This window comes from Nicotiana tomentosiformis, chromosome 2 (genome assembly GCF_000390325.3).
Source record: "Nicotiana tomentosiformis chromosome 2, ASM39032v3, whole genome shotgun sequence".
Taxonomy (NCBI): domain Eukaryota; kingdom Viridiplantae; phylum Streptophyta; class Magnoliopsida; order Solanales; family Solanaceae; genus Nicotiana; species Nicotiana tomentosiformis.
Window position 1 is genome coordinate 137,978,355 of NC_090813.1, and position 14,444 is coordinate 137,992,798.

Genomic DNA, 14,444 nt, shown 5'->3' on the forward strand with positions numbered 1-14,444 from the left:
AAAAGAAGATCGAATCAAACGACAAGAAGGTGGAAACCTATAGCTCCAGGGTTGATCAGATCCCGGGGGCACCACCAATATTTAAGGGTTTGGATTCCAAAAAGTTCGTACAAAAGCCTTTCCCCCCGAGCACGGCTCCCAAACTGATTCCCAAGAAGTTCTGCATGCTCGAGATTCCTAAGTATAATGGAGCGATCGATCCCAACGAGCATGCCACCTCTTACACATGTGCAATTAGAGGAAATGATTTAGAGGATGACTAGATCGAATCCGTGTTACTAAAAAAATTCAGGGAGACCCTATCAAAGGGAGCGATGATATGGTACCATAATTTACCGCCAAACTCTATTGTTTCTTTTGCCATGCTTGCAGATTCTTTTGTAAAAGCACGCGTCGGAGCCATAAAGGTCGAGACTAGGAAGTCGGACCTTTTCAAGGTAAAGTATAAAGATAACGAGATGCTCAGAGAGTTTGTGTCTCGGTTCTAAATAGAACAAATAGATCTACCACCGGTCGCCGATGATTGGGTCGTTCAAGCTTTTACTCAAGGACTAAATGTACGAAGCTCAATGGCTTCATAGCTGTTGAAGCAGAACTTGATTGAGTACCCGGCTGTTACCTGGGATGATGTACATAATCGGTATCAATCAAAGATTAGAGTCGAAGACGACCAGTTGGGGGCTCCTTCCGGGTCCATTTATCCTATCAGGCCTGTTGATAGGATCAAAAGGGACATTTATCGAGAACCAAGGTTGAACAAGGATCGATACCAGCCATATAATAGAGATCGTAGGGGCAACAGACCTGGACGCAACCCTGAAAAGAGAAATGATCGAGGCTAGAGCTCTCGAGGGCTCATGAGCAAGAATGGTTTCGACATGCATACCGAACCTAAAGAAGCACCATGATTGTCAGAATATAACTTCAATGTCGATGTATCTGCCATTGTATCGGCTATCGGACGCATCAAAGATACTAAATGGCCTCGACCTCTGTAGATCGATCCAGCTCAGAGAAATCTCAACCAAATATGCAAGTACCATGGCACCCATGGCCACAGAACGGAAGATTGCAGACAGTTGAGAGAAGAAGTAGCCCGGTTATTCAACAACGGGCACCTTCGGGAGTTTCTAAGTGATCGAGTCAAGAATCATTTCAGAAATAGAGAGTCCAACAGACAAACGAGCAAGAAAAACGCGCACACGTTATTCACATGATTGTCGGAGGAGTCGATGTTCCCCAAGGGACAGTGTTAAAACGTACCAAGGTGTCGATCACAAGGGAGAAGCGAACTCGGGATTACACACCAAAAGGAACTGTGTCCTTCAACAATGAGGACGCAGAAGGGATCATGCAGCCCCATAACGATGCACCGGTAATATCTGTACTGATGAATAAGACTCAAGTTAAATGTATGTTAATTGATCCAGGTAGTTCGGCCAACATCATTCGGTCGAGGGTCATAGCACAACTCAGCCTACAGGATCAAATTGTGCCCGCGTCTCGAGTGCTAAACAGATTCAACATGGCATGTGAAATTACTAAGGGCGAGATAACTTTGCGAGTGAGCATGGCCGGGACCATCCAAGAGACGAAGTTCCATGTGATCGAGGGCGACATGAGGTACAACGCACTTTTCGAGAGACCATGGATCTACAACATGAAGGCAGTGCCCTCGACCCTTCACCAGATTCTAAAATTCCCGACACCAATGGGAATCAAAACAGTCTACGGGGAATAACCCGTCGCAAAGGAAATGTTTGCCATTGACGAAGTGATTCCGGTATTGGCACTCTCATCAACGAAAGGGTCAAATTCGAAGGGAAAATAGGAGGCCAAATTGCAACCACAGACGCTGGCCTCGACCCAACTAGAGAAGCAGGGGACTGATGAAGATGATGATTATGGGGTCCCTCGATCCTTCATAATCCCCGATGACTCCGACTCCACCAAATCAGCGGTCGAAGAGCTAGAGCAAGTCATATTAATCGAACATATGCCCGAACAAAAGGTATACCTGGGCACGGGGTTAACTCCCGAGCTCAGAAAAAACTTATTCTATTTCTTATAGCTAACATGGATTGTTTCACTTGGTCCCATCTCTACATGACAAGGATCCCAGTGGAAATCACCACCCATAAACTAAGCTTGGAAACGAAGTTCCATCCGGTGAAGCAGAAAAGAGACCCCAGTCCGAGATCAAGCATGCCTTCATCAAAGATGAAATAACCAAGCTTCTTAAAATAGGGTCCATCCGGGAAGTAAAATACCCCGAATGGTTAGCAAACATAGTGGTAGTCCCTAAAAAAGGAAACAAATTTAGAATGTGTGTAGATTAGAAAGATCTAAATAAATCATGCCCCAAGGATTCTTTTCCTTTGCCTAATATCGATCGCATAATCGATGCCACGGCCGACCACGAGATCCTCAGTTTTCTCGATGCCTATTACGGGTACAACCAAATACAAATGAACCCGGATGATCAAGAGAAGACCTCGTTCATCCCTAAATATGGAACCTACTGCTATAACGTAATGCCATTTGGATTAAAAAATACTGGTGACACGTACCAACGCCTAGTAAACCGGATGTTCGAAGAACAAATAGGGAAATCTATGGAAATGTACATTGATTATATGTTAGTTAAGTCCCTGCGAGCAGGGGGCCATTTGAAGCATTTGCAGGAAACCTTCAGTATATTGAGGAAATACAACTTGAAGTTGAACCCAAAAAAATACGCGTTCGGGGTCGGGTCAGGCAAATTTCTCGTATTCATGTATCCAATCGAGGAATCGAGATCAACCCTGACAAGATCAAAGCTATCGAGGATATCACGGTAGTAGACAATGTAAAGGTCGTGTAGAGGTTAACCGGGCGCATAGCCGCCCTGGGGTGAATTATCTCGAGGTCCTCCAATAAGAGCCATCGATTTTTCTCGTTGCTGAAGAAGAAAAATAACTTCAGATGGACCCCGGAATGCCAACAGGCCTTGGAAGATCTTAAACGTTACTTATCGAGCCCGCCGCTACTTCACACGCCGAGGGAAGACGAATAGTTGCACTTATATTTGGCAGTATCGGAGATAGCGGTAAGTGGAGTCCTAGTCCTGGAGGAACAAGGTACATAATTTCCAATTTATTACGTTAGCCGGACCTAAGGTGAGGCCGAAACAAGGTATCCCCACCTAGAAACGTTGGCGCTCGCTTTGATAATCGCATCTAGAAAACTAAAACCGTACTTCCAATATCACCCCATATGTGTTGTAACAACTTATCCACTTCGAAATATTATGCATAAACCCGAGCTTTCGGGGCGGTTGGCCAAATGGGCCGTAGAAATCAGCGGGTATGATATTGAATATCGACCCCGAATAACCATTAAGACTCAAATTTTGCCAGACTTTGTGGCAGACTTCACGCCGGCCCTAGTACCCGAGTTTGAAAGAGAGCTGTTGGTAAACTCGGATACGTCCTTGGGAATCTGGGCCTCTTTACGGACGGTGCTTCGAATGCAAAAGGGTCCGGACTCGGCATCGTACTGAAACCACCCACAGACAACGTGGTTATACAATCTATTAGAACTGTGAAATTGACTAACAAAGAGGCCGAATATGAGGCCATGATTGCAGGTCTTGAACTAGCCAAAGGCTTGGGAACGGAGATGATCGAAGACAAATGGGACTCCCTCCTCGTGGTGAATCAGGTTAACGAAACTTTCGAGGTTAGGGAAGAACGAATGCACAGATACCTATATAAGTTACAAGTAACTTTACACCGATTTAAGAAGTGGACTTTGAAACATGTACCTCGAGATCAGAATAGTGAGGTCGACGGCCTCGCAAACTTAGGGTCATCGGTCGAGGACAACGAGCTCAATTCGGGGGCCGTCGTTCAACGTATGAGGTCAGTAGTCGAAGAAGGCCACGCCGAGATAAACTCCACAAGCTTGACCTGGGATTGGAGAAATAAATACATAGAGTATTTGAAAACCGGAAAGCTTCCCTCAGATCCAAAAGAATCGAAGGACCTGCACACGAAGGCAGCACGATTCACCTTGTCCGAAGACTGAACCTTGTTTAGAAGAATGTTCGATGGTCCACTAGCGATATGTCTAGGACTGGGAGACGCCGAGTATGTTCTGAGGTAAGTTCACGAGGGCACTTGCAGAAATTATTCCGGTGCTAAATCATTGGCTCAAAAGGTAATCAGAGCCGGCTATTACTGGATCGACATGGATAAAGATGCGAAAGCGTTTGTTCAAAAATATGACAAATGCCAAAGACATGCATCGATGATTCACCAAACCTAGGAGCTACTCCATTCGGTTTTGTCACCATGGCCGTTCATAAAGTAGGGAATGGACATCGTTGGCCCTCTTCCATGGACACCAGGTAAAGCTCAATTTATTTTATTTATGACTGAGTATTTTTCTAAGTGGGTTGAAGCACAGGCCTTCGAGAAAGTTAGGGAGAAGGAAGTCATCGACTTCATTTGGGATCATATCATATGTCGATTCGGGATTCCATCCAAAATTGTGTGTGACAATGGGAAACAGTTCATCGGCAGCAAAGTAACCAAATTTCTCGAAGATCATAAGATCAAAAGAATCCTATCAATACCTTATCATCCTAGCGGAAACGGGCAAGCCGAATCGACCAACAAAACCATCATCCAAAATCTTAAGAAGAGGCTAACCGATGCCAAAAGAAAGTGGAAGGAAATTCTAACCGAAGTTCTTTGGGCATACCGCATAACATCGAAGTCCAGTACCTGGGTTACCCCATTCTTATTAGTTTATGGCACCGATGCTCTACTACCGGTTAAGGTCGGAGAGCCGAGTATCAGGTTCCGATATGCAACAAAGGAATCAAATGACGAGGCCATGAATACGAGTCTAGAACTATTAGATGAAAGGCGTGAAGTCGCCCTCGTCCGATTGGCGACCCAAAAGCAACAGATCGAGAGATACTACAATCGAAGAGCCAACCTTCGATATTTTAACGCCAGGGACTTAGTGCTGAGGAAAGTCACCCTCAATACCCGAAATCCGAATGAAGGGAAATTGGATCCGAATTGGGAAGGATCGTACCAAATTCTCGAGGTCACTGGAAAAGGGTCCTACAAGCTCGGAACGATGAATGAAGAACAACTACCGAGCAATTGGAATATATCTCACCTAAAACGGTATTACTGCTAAGGTACGGCCCCTTTCCATTTCCTTTTTATTTCAGACTAACATTTGCAAGTGGCCAACAAGAAACGACGATGCATTTTTCGGAAAATGGCATGAAGTCTTTAGGTCTAAAAGCACGTATTGCACTCTTTTTCCCTTAGACCGGTTTTGTCCCAAATAGGTTTTTCGGCGAGGTTTTTAACGAGGCAACAATGAATCATGCTAACTTAGAATCAAGCCCGATTATAAATCAGCACCAAAGATCAATTCAACAATATCCGAGGTTCCTTTGCAATAAACCTTGAATACTGGGGGCTACCCTCGGATATGCATTGTCTTCGAATATCAACTCTAGCGAGGAAACTACTCCATAAAGGGAGGGTCTCGATAGATAGGATTTATTGTAAGGGCCAAACGGTCAAAATGAACCGTGCCCATATAGATTGCTCGAGCCCTCACATAAAACATGTACACATGTATGATTGTTTCGATCGAGAATAAAGAGAAGTACTTTCCTTGCAATCATCTTATGTTTTAAAAATTGTCCTCTTTACATCCCCTTAAAGAGCTTCGTGCTCAGGGACTGCTGTCCAACACAAATAGCCCAAGTCAACGGGCCTCAGGGGTAAAAGACCTATTAGGCAACTCCCCGGTTTCTAAAGGCCATGGCCAACCCACTCAGGGAATGTCATCTCGGGCAAGCCCGGATGACTCGAAAAACTAAGCCAGTGGGCAGTTCCCGAACTAAAAGGCTACGGCCAATTTAACATGGCTCGGAGACGTCTGAAACCCGTAACAAAAGATAGGCATTCGAAAAAGAGAAAATATTTCACAACCGATTCTAAAGGCTGCCCTTGGCAAAGTCATAAATTCGAACCCTCGAACACAACCTCATTGTTTTATGCTAAGGCATTTCGACCTTTATATATATATATATATATATATATATATATATATATATATATATATATATATATATATAATAAAGGCCAGATGGGCCTAATACAAAAATTTACAACATCCAAAACGGTCTCAAAAAAGATGAAAAAGAAAACAAAAATATAAAGTCCTAAGTGGCCTGGACTTCATCGGGGGTAGCATCTCCATCCTCGGGATCTTCCCTATCTACAGACTCACTTAAGCTGTCGGAGTATTCCTCAGGAAAGGCCAACTTCTGAGCCCTGGTTTTCTCTGCTTTGGCATTCTCGATTTCGGCCACTATATCGAATCCCTGAGCATGGACTCCCTCAAGGGATTCCCTCCGAGCTTGCCAATTTGCATGATCCACCATGATCTTGACCTTTGCCTAGATGGCCTCGACATCGACTTTAAATTGGGCCACTTTCGCATCTGCTTTGGTATTGGCCACAGCCACCTCAGATCTTGTCACTTCGAGTTCATAAGCTAAGGTTCCCTAATCATAAACAGTAAAGTCCAAGTGAGATTAAAGCTCCTTGATCTTCTCGACCTGCACGAGGCCTTCTCTTTTGCAGCTTGGAGCTGGGTCTCGTCCGACTCCAGTTGTGCTTGGACGGTTTCCTTTTTCGTGGCTAAGATGTCCATATTCTTCTTGAATTCTGCAGCCTCGGCTTGTATTGTATCTACTTGTTTCTAAAGCTCCTCGATTTGTTTGAGCCTCTACCGGACCTGCATGATCGGATCATTAGTTACTATCTCCAATTCATCTTCACTATCGTGAAGCACTCGGAATACCTGCTCGGCCGTCTCGGCATGCTCATCCCGAGCTGTTACTAAATCGGCCCGAAGCTTCTCATTGAGAAGCTCGTAGGTGTCACTTTTCTCAATGAGGTCCCGGACCTCGACTTCATGATGAGTTAATTCCTCCCGATATCGGAGGAAAGCCTCGTGATGCAGCACCGAAGCCTACAAGTATAAGAGAAGATGTTATGGTTATTTACAACTTTAAAAGTTAAAATATATGAGAAAGAAAAGACACATGAATTTACCTGATTTAATGCTTGTTGGGCTTCATTGAATAGGCAGGGGGTTTCCACCTCATCCATCATTATCTGATCTTCTTCGGTCACCAAACACCTAAGGTGACTAGTGAGCCCCACGGGGGCAGAGAAAACCCGGTTGTCCTACGGGATAGAAAAAGCTATTGACCGTCTTCGGTCAGGATTAGCACTTGGGGCCGGGAATCGATCCACCAGTTTTAGGCTCGATGAAGATAGATGATGGTTCCTTCCTTGGTACCGGCAGGTCACCGAGCCCGGTGACATCTTCCAAAGTAGTAGACTCAACCCCATCCAATAAGCCTTAGATATCAGTCACCCCCTGAGGACTCAACATATCGGCCTCACGAATCATGGCATCCGAAATCTGAGCAGACCCGTTGATGTCGACCGCTCCAAGTTCGTCTATTAGGGCACTTTCCGCAGCTCGAGAACCATCATCTCCGGTCTCTCTATAGACCTCCCTAGCTTGGGATGGAATGGGCTCGACCCTTTCTGGCTCGGAAGCTTCAGCTATATCTCTCTCACCGACCTCCTCATGTCGGGATGTTTCAACTTCAGCGTTTGCCGGTTCGTGAACTTCTTGTACGGTGACACCGTCCCGCACGCGGTCCACCAGTTTGGAATTATCTTCCTCTTCTTGTTTGGACTTATCCCTTAATCGGCGGATTGAATCCTAAGAGATAGCACCGGTGTCCCCCCGGGCTTGCGAGACTTCCTCGTCGGTCTTTGCTTTTCCGATCCCGGGGAACTTAGAGCCCCTTTCCTTTTCTTCTTTTTGGCCTGCTTCGGAGCAGGCGGGTAGGGAAGGACTTCTTCGTTACCAGATGGGGGCCTCATTGAAACATCCTTCCCGAGGCCTACAGAGGAAAAAAGATAAGTAAGCTCGAGAAGAAGCCCGAACGATCACCGTTCTAAGAAAGAAACTCACCATGATTGCGGGCCTCCTATCGACCCTTTGATATATACATCCAAGCACGCTTTGAGTACCACCTCTATAACACAAGGCCTTTGACCCATTCCTTAAGTTCCAGAATTGGGTCCGGCATCTGGGCCACAACTACGATGCCAGAAAACAACAATGAAGAAAGAAATGAGAAGAAAAACAACGAGGTTTAACCTTCAAAGTGAAGGACTACTTTTCATGTTCCATTTCTCAAAAAATGGCATGTCTTCAGCATCAGGTCTGAAGTCTTTAATCGAACAAATCGGCCCATCCAACCTCGATCCCGTGTTTCATCTATGCTCGAGAACGGAGCTTTACTGGCTCGGCAAGCAAGCTTGATCAGCCCCCCTCGATAGAGCCGGGGACTGTAGAGGCGCATAAGGTGGTCGAGGGTAAGGTGACATCCCTCGATTTTGCTTACAAAAAATCGAAGGAGAATCACAATTCTCCAGAAGGAAGGGTGGATCTGGCTGAGGGTCATATCATACCTCTTGCAAAAGGCAATGATGATGGGGTCTAAGGGACCCAACGTGAAGGGGTAAGTGTAAAGACTTAGAAACCCCTCCACGTGGGTAGTGATCAATTCCTCGGGCGAAGGAACCACCACATGCTTATTGACCCAGTTGCAGTCCTGATTTACCCTAGTGACGAGGTTTTCGATAATTATGCATATGTACCTCGAGACCAGCTCACATCGGCCCGGTACCGAGAAGGTTGTTTCGACCCTAAAATCAATAACAGTCAGGCACCCTATCGGAACGAATTCCTCAGGGTGAAGAAAAGGGAATTTTGAAGAAAAAACAAGAGTAGGAAGAGCTTTGAACGTAAAAGTGTGAATGAGAAAAAGCTAGGGTACTTAAGGCTTGCTGGTGATGTTTTAGAACCGGTAGTGACCGACCAATGACTGACAAGCATTTAATACCTTGGTAACTGGACCGACGGGACGTTTCGAGTTATTGCTTACGTCATGATCGAGTGTATCAACGACGCTCATCGCTTATGTCATTACCCATCGAGACGGAGCTCGGAAATTCATATCGTTTCTCGTCATCTCCTTTTTGAGAAACTACGGGACTATCTGTATACAGTCAAAATCGGGTTTTCTCTTCGTATGACTAATCGAGACTAGAACATGATAGGCCAAGGTTCAAATTCGTGCTATATCTAACCATGGTGCGAAGTTAGGTTGCTGAGCTCGTGACCCAGAGACCAATCAAGATCGAGATCGGCCAAGATCGAGACCGAGCAAGATAGAGATCGAGCGAGATGAGGGAAGCTTACCGAGCCAAATAATGGAGAGCCAAAATATCCACAATCGAGTGAAGATCGCGGCGGAAATCCTGTCACGTATCAAGAAGAGGCCGATTGATTAGCCTATCATGAGATTTCTTACTGTATTTAGAATTGTATCAAGAGTAGGACTACCCTACTATATAAAGGGGGTCTGATAATTTGTAAGACACATCACATTTATGCAATACAAAGCAATTATATTGCCTTCTTTTATATTTCAATATTTTGTTACTCTGTTCTTATATCGGTTGAATCTTCATTTGGTTTGAGGATGATCGAATTCGAGGGCCAAGGCTATTCGATTCGTTTGGTTTGCATTATTTCTTTCACAATCAATTTTAATTTTATATATATATATATTCTCAATTTGTGCCAAGCTACATCACGTATCCTTAAAAACGCGTATAAATTCAATTGTTATCCATTTTTTTAGTAAACAATTAATAAGTAAAGGTGATGAGTTGCTAAAATAACAATATTTTCCTCGCAATTTTATACTTGTAAAAGCCTATTGTTTGGGAACTGAATTTTTGCATTTTTGTCATTATTTTACTTTCTAAATTATATATAGACATAATTTAATTATTTTTCTTTTAAAACGGTCACTTTATCTATTTAGTACCAAAAAAAGGAGTTAAATAATCATTGCTAAAATTAAACTTTTATTCTTGTATTCCTCGTCTACCTTCAGGGTGCTTGAATTGACATTGAGCATACCGATATGATTGTCGTGAATTTTGGCTTCATCTATAGATGTTGTTACTTAATGTTCGTAACTTTGAAAAGGATTAGCTAGCTACAAAGAGTTATGCTACAGCGTTTTGTATTGGGTAAAATATGTCATGACACGTGACCGTCCGAGAAAGGGACACGTGGAACCCAAGACAGGGAATGACTGAAGACTGAAGATAATTGTTTCGTATGTCACCGGGAATAATAATGCTCATAAAGATGTGATAAATGCTCTTCTCCTGGTAGCATTCAATAGAGAATATTCATAGCATTAAGAGCAGTTACCTATTACAAGGAATTTGGCATTTATGTTTACGTTACATCTTCATCAATACCCATCATAATTGACATTAAAGAAAGGCATGATCCTAGGACCTTCTTCATAGCTATAAATAGTGAGCTCAGTTGTCATTGTAAAGGACACGAATTTTCTCGCAAACTTACACTATATTTTATACAAAGCTCAATCCAATCTTATCGTCTTATTTATCGATTCTTTTGTTGTTGTGTCCGGAAACCTTATTCCTGAAATTGTTGCTTCTATTGTTTTGTCTATATCTTAAGAAAAATTATTGTGTAATTCTTCAATTATTTATTTATTAAAGGATCAAATTAATTCACTTATCTAGAAACCGCGTCTAAATTCAATTGTAACATTTTACGGGTAAACAGTTTAGCGCCCACCGTGAGTCCTAGATAGTCATGTATTAAATTGATCCTTGCCTTTTTTACTAACGTGTTTTGATCGTTTTTTCTTAGAAAAATTATAAGAAATGGAATAAAACATTGTTAATGGCATGCACAACGCCGAGATTCAAGGGGATCAGCCTAATTCCGAGGACTCAATCAGCGACACCCATAACAAAGGGAGTGACGCTACACCAGTGACTGACAGGCGCTATCCTCAAGATATTTGGGGGACCACTCCCGATGACGCTGATAAGGAGCATGTCGTCGACGCAGTAAGGGTCTTGCAATAGCAACAAACGATCATTCTAGGCCACCTCACACGATAGGATAACGTTATGACATAGTTGAATCAAGCGTTGTCGGGAGCTTCAAATAATGCAAACATACGAGATCTGATCCCTCCCGGGATTCCCACAAATCAAACAATGCGGAGGATCGACAACAACACTCCCAGGAGTGAAATTGGCTTCAATGGGGAAGGGGGAACGGATCCAGTCTCAACAACGAAAATGATTCTTTCAAGAATAAACTTTTACGGTTCATGAGGAAAGTAAACGCCCGCATGGACCATATCCTGGGTACGTCACCAGTGCTGAAAGGCCGGACTCGAAGAAGTATACTCAATTTCTGTACAAGCCAAGTGCGACACTAGAGTTAATCCCGAAGTGGTTCAAAATATCTGAAATGCCAAAGTATGACGGAACTTCAGACCCCCAGGAGCATATTATCACCTACACAATAGTGATAAAGGGGAATTATTTAGCTCCTCAAGATATTGAATATGTGTTGCTGAAGAAATTTGGAGAAACCCTCACGAGGGGGCCTTTACGTGGTATTCGCTGTTACCCGAGCATTCTATAGATTCCTTCAAAATGCTTGCGGATTCTTCCATCGAGGCTCTTGCTGAGGCTAGAAATGTATAGGACCGAAAGGCCGACATATTCAGGATAGCTCAATGAGAGTCCGAGCTGCTGCGAGAGTTCGTTACCCGATTCCAGAAGGAAAGAATGTTGCTCCCGGCTATCCCGGATGAATGGGCGGTTGAGGCATTCACCAAAGGAATGAATCCGAGGAGTTCAAAATACAACTTTAGCGTCGGTATAGTGTAATTGGTATCGGCCATGAGAAACATCAAAGAAGCATGCTTCCCAAGACCGATGAGATCTGATTCTAACTAGAGGGATCCCAACCTGTGGTGTGAACACCACGGGTCGAATGGCCACCGGACAGGGGACTATCGACATCTCTGAGAAGTAGTGGCAACATTACTAAAGAATGGTCACCTCCGAGATTTCTTAAGTGATCGAGCTAAGAACAATTGTGGTCACCCTTGAAAGCGATAGAAGATCCCCCACGTCAAACAATCAATATGATCTTCGAAGGGAATGAGATTAACGGGATCACTTTTTCAGCAACAAAGAAGACGAAAGTATCAATAACGCATAGCAAAAGGCTTCGAGAAGATGATATCACTTTTACGAGGGAGGACGCAGACGAATTGTTGCTACCACACAACGACGCATTGGTATAAATGTGCTAGATTTTAAGATAAAACGTGTTTTAGTGGATCCAAGGAGTTCGGATAATATCATAGTATTAAGAGTATTGGAGCAAGCTAAACTCACCGGAAGCATTATTCCGGCCATAAAGCTCCTCGCCGGATTCAACCTCGCAAGTGTGACAACTACTCACAAACGCTGAAGGAGTAATGAAAACAACTTTTTTTTGAAGTGGTAGATGGTGATATAGGATGCAACATCATTCTGGGATGGCCATGGTTGCACGAGATGAAAGTTGTACCATCAACATACCATCAATTGCTGAAATTTCCAACACGCGAGGGAATTAAGCAAATAAGGGGTGACTAACTGGCGACAAGGGAGATGAATGCAATTTCGGTCTCCAGTAGCAAAGGAAAGAAACATATGGCATAGAAATTATAGGACCTGGCACTTACTCCTGAACTAGATGAAGTTAACCAGGCGTTGGAAGATAATCAGGTGTCGAGATTTTTCCATGTTTAGAAGAGACCGATGCGACGAAGTCCACAACGGAAGAGCTGGAGTAAGTGGCATTGTTCCAGGAATTCCTAGAAAGGAAATTCCACCTGGGGACAGGATTGCACCCGGAACTCAAGTCCGACTTCATTGAAATCCTTAAATCTAACACTGATTATTTTGCATGGTCACATGAGGATATTACAGGTATCCCGACAGAGGTAGTCGTACATAAGTTAGCTTGGATCCTAACATACCTCCGGTAAGACAAAAGAAGCACCCGATCGCCAAAGCCAGGAATAAATTCGTCAAATAAGAGGTAACCCACTTACTTAATATCGGTTCGATCCGAGAGGTAAGATATCCAGACTGGCTAGCTAATGTAGTAGTAATTCCTTAAAAGAACAATAAGTTTCGAATGTGCGTAGATTATAAAGATCTTAATAAGGTGTGCACGAAAGACTCATTCCCACTGCCAAACATCGATCAAATGATTGATGCCACGGCCGAGCACGAGTTAATGAGTTTCCTTGATGCTTATTTCAAGTACAACCAATTAAGATGAACCCGGAAGATCAGAAAAACTTTATTTATAATGAATTTCGGTATATATTGTTACAATGTGATGCCCTTCAGGTTGAAAAACACCGGAGCCACTTATCAACGGCTCGTGAACAAGATGTTTGAAAATCAAATAGGTTAAACTATGGAAGTTTATATAGACGATATGCTCGTTAAGTCTTCAATTATAAGTGATCATCTTAGACATCTGCAAGAGACTTTCGACATCCTAAGAAAGCATAATATGAAGCTTAAAACTGAGAAATACGCGTTCTGGGTCAGCTCTAGTAAGTTTCTAGGTTTTCTGGTATCACAGAGAGGGATTGAAGTAAACTCTGATAAGATCAAGGCCATAGAGGATATCCCGCACCAACTGACAAGTGTGAAGGAAGTACAAAGGCTTACGGGGAGATTGGCAGTTTTGAGCAGATTCATTTCCCGATCGTCAGAAAAGTGTCATCGTTTCGCACTGCTCAACAAGAAAAATAATTTCGAATGGACCCCCGGAGTTCCATCAGGCTTTGAGGGGAAACATTGATGGTTTACCTCGTGGTCTCAAAAGTTGAGGTAAGTGACGTTTTAGTCAAGATACGTAATCTCCTATTTAAGATGTTAGTAAAGTTTTAATGGGAGCAGAAACTCCTTATCCACATTTGGAAAAACTGGCCTTAGCTCTCGTAGTCGCCGCTCGAAAGCTGAGGCCCTATTTTCAATGCCACCCGATAGTCTTGGTGTTTACTTTTCCTTTGCGGAACATCCTACATAAACCTGAGCTCTCAGGTAGATTGGCCAAATGGGCTGTCGAAATGAGTGAGTTTGGCACAGAATATAAGCCGATGACTGCAATTAAGTCGCAAGTTTTGGCTGACTTCGTGGCCGATTTCAGTTTGGGATTATTGCCTCAGTCAACCAAATAAGCAATGACGATGTCAGAATCGGGATTAGGGGTTTGGACCTTATTTACGGATAGAACTTCCAACGTGAAAAGGTCTGGGATTGGTATAGTCTTAGTCACGCCTCGGGGGAAATGACGAGCGCAAAACACACACTTAAATTGTGCTCGCTAGTCAAAGATAG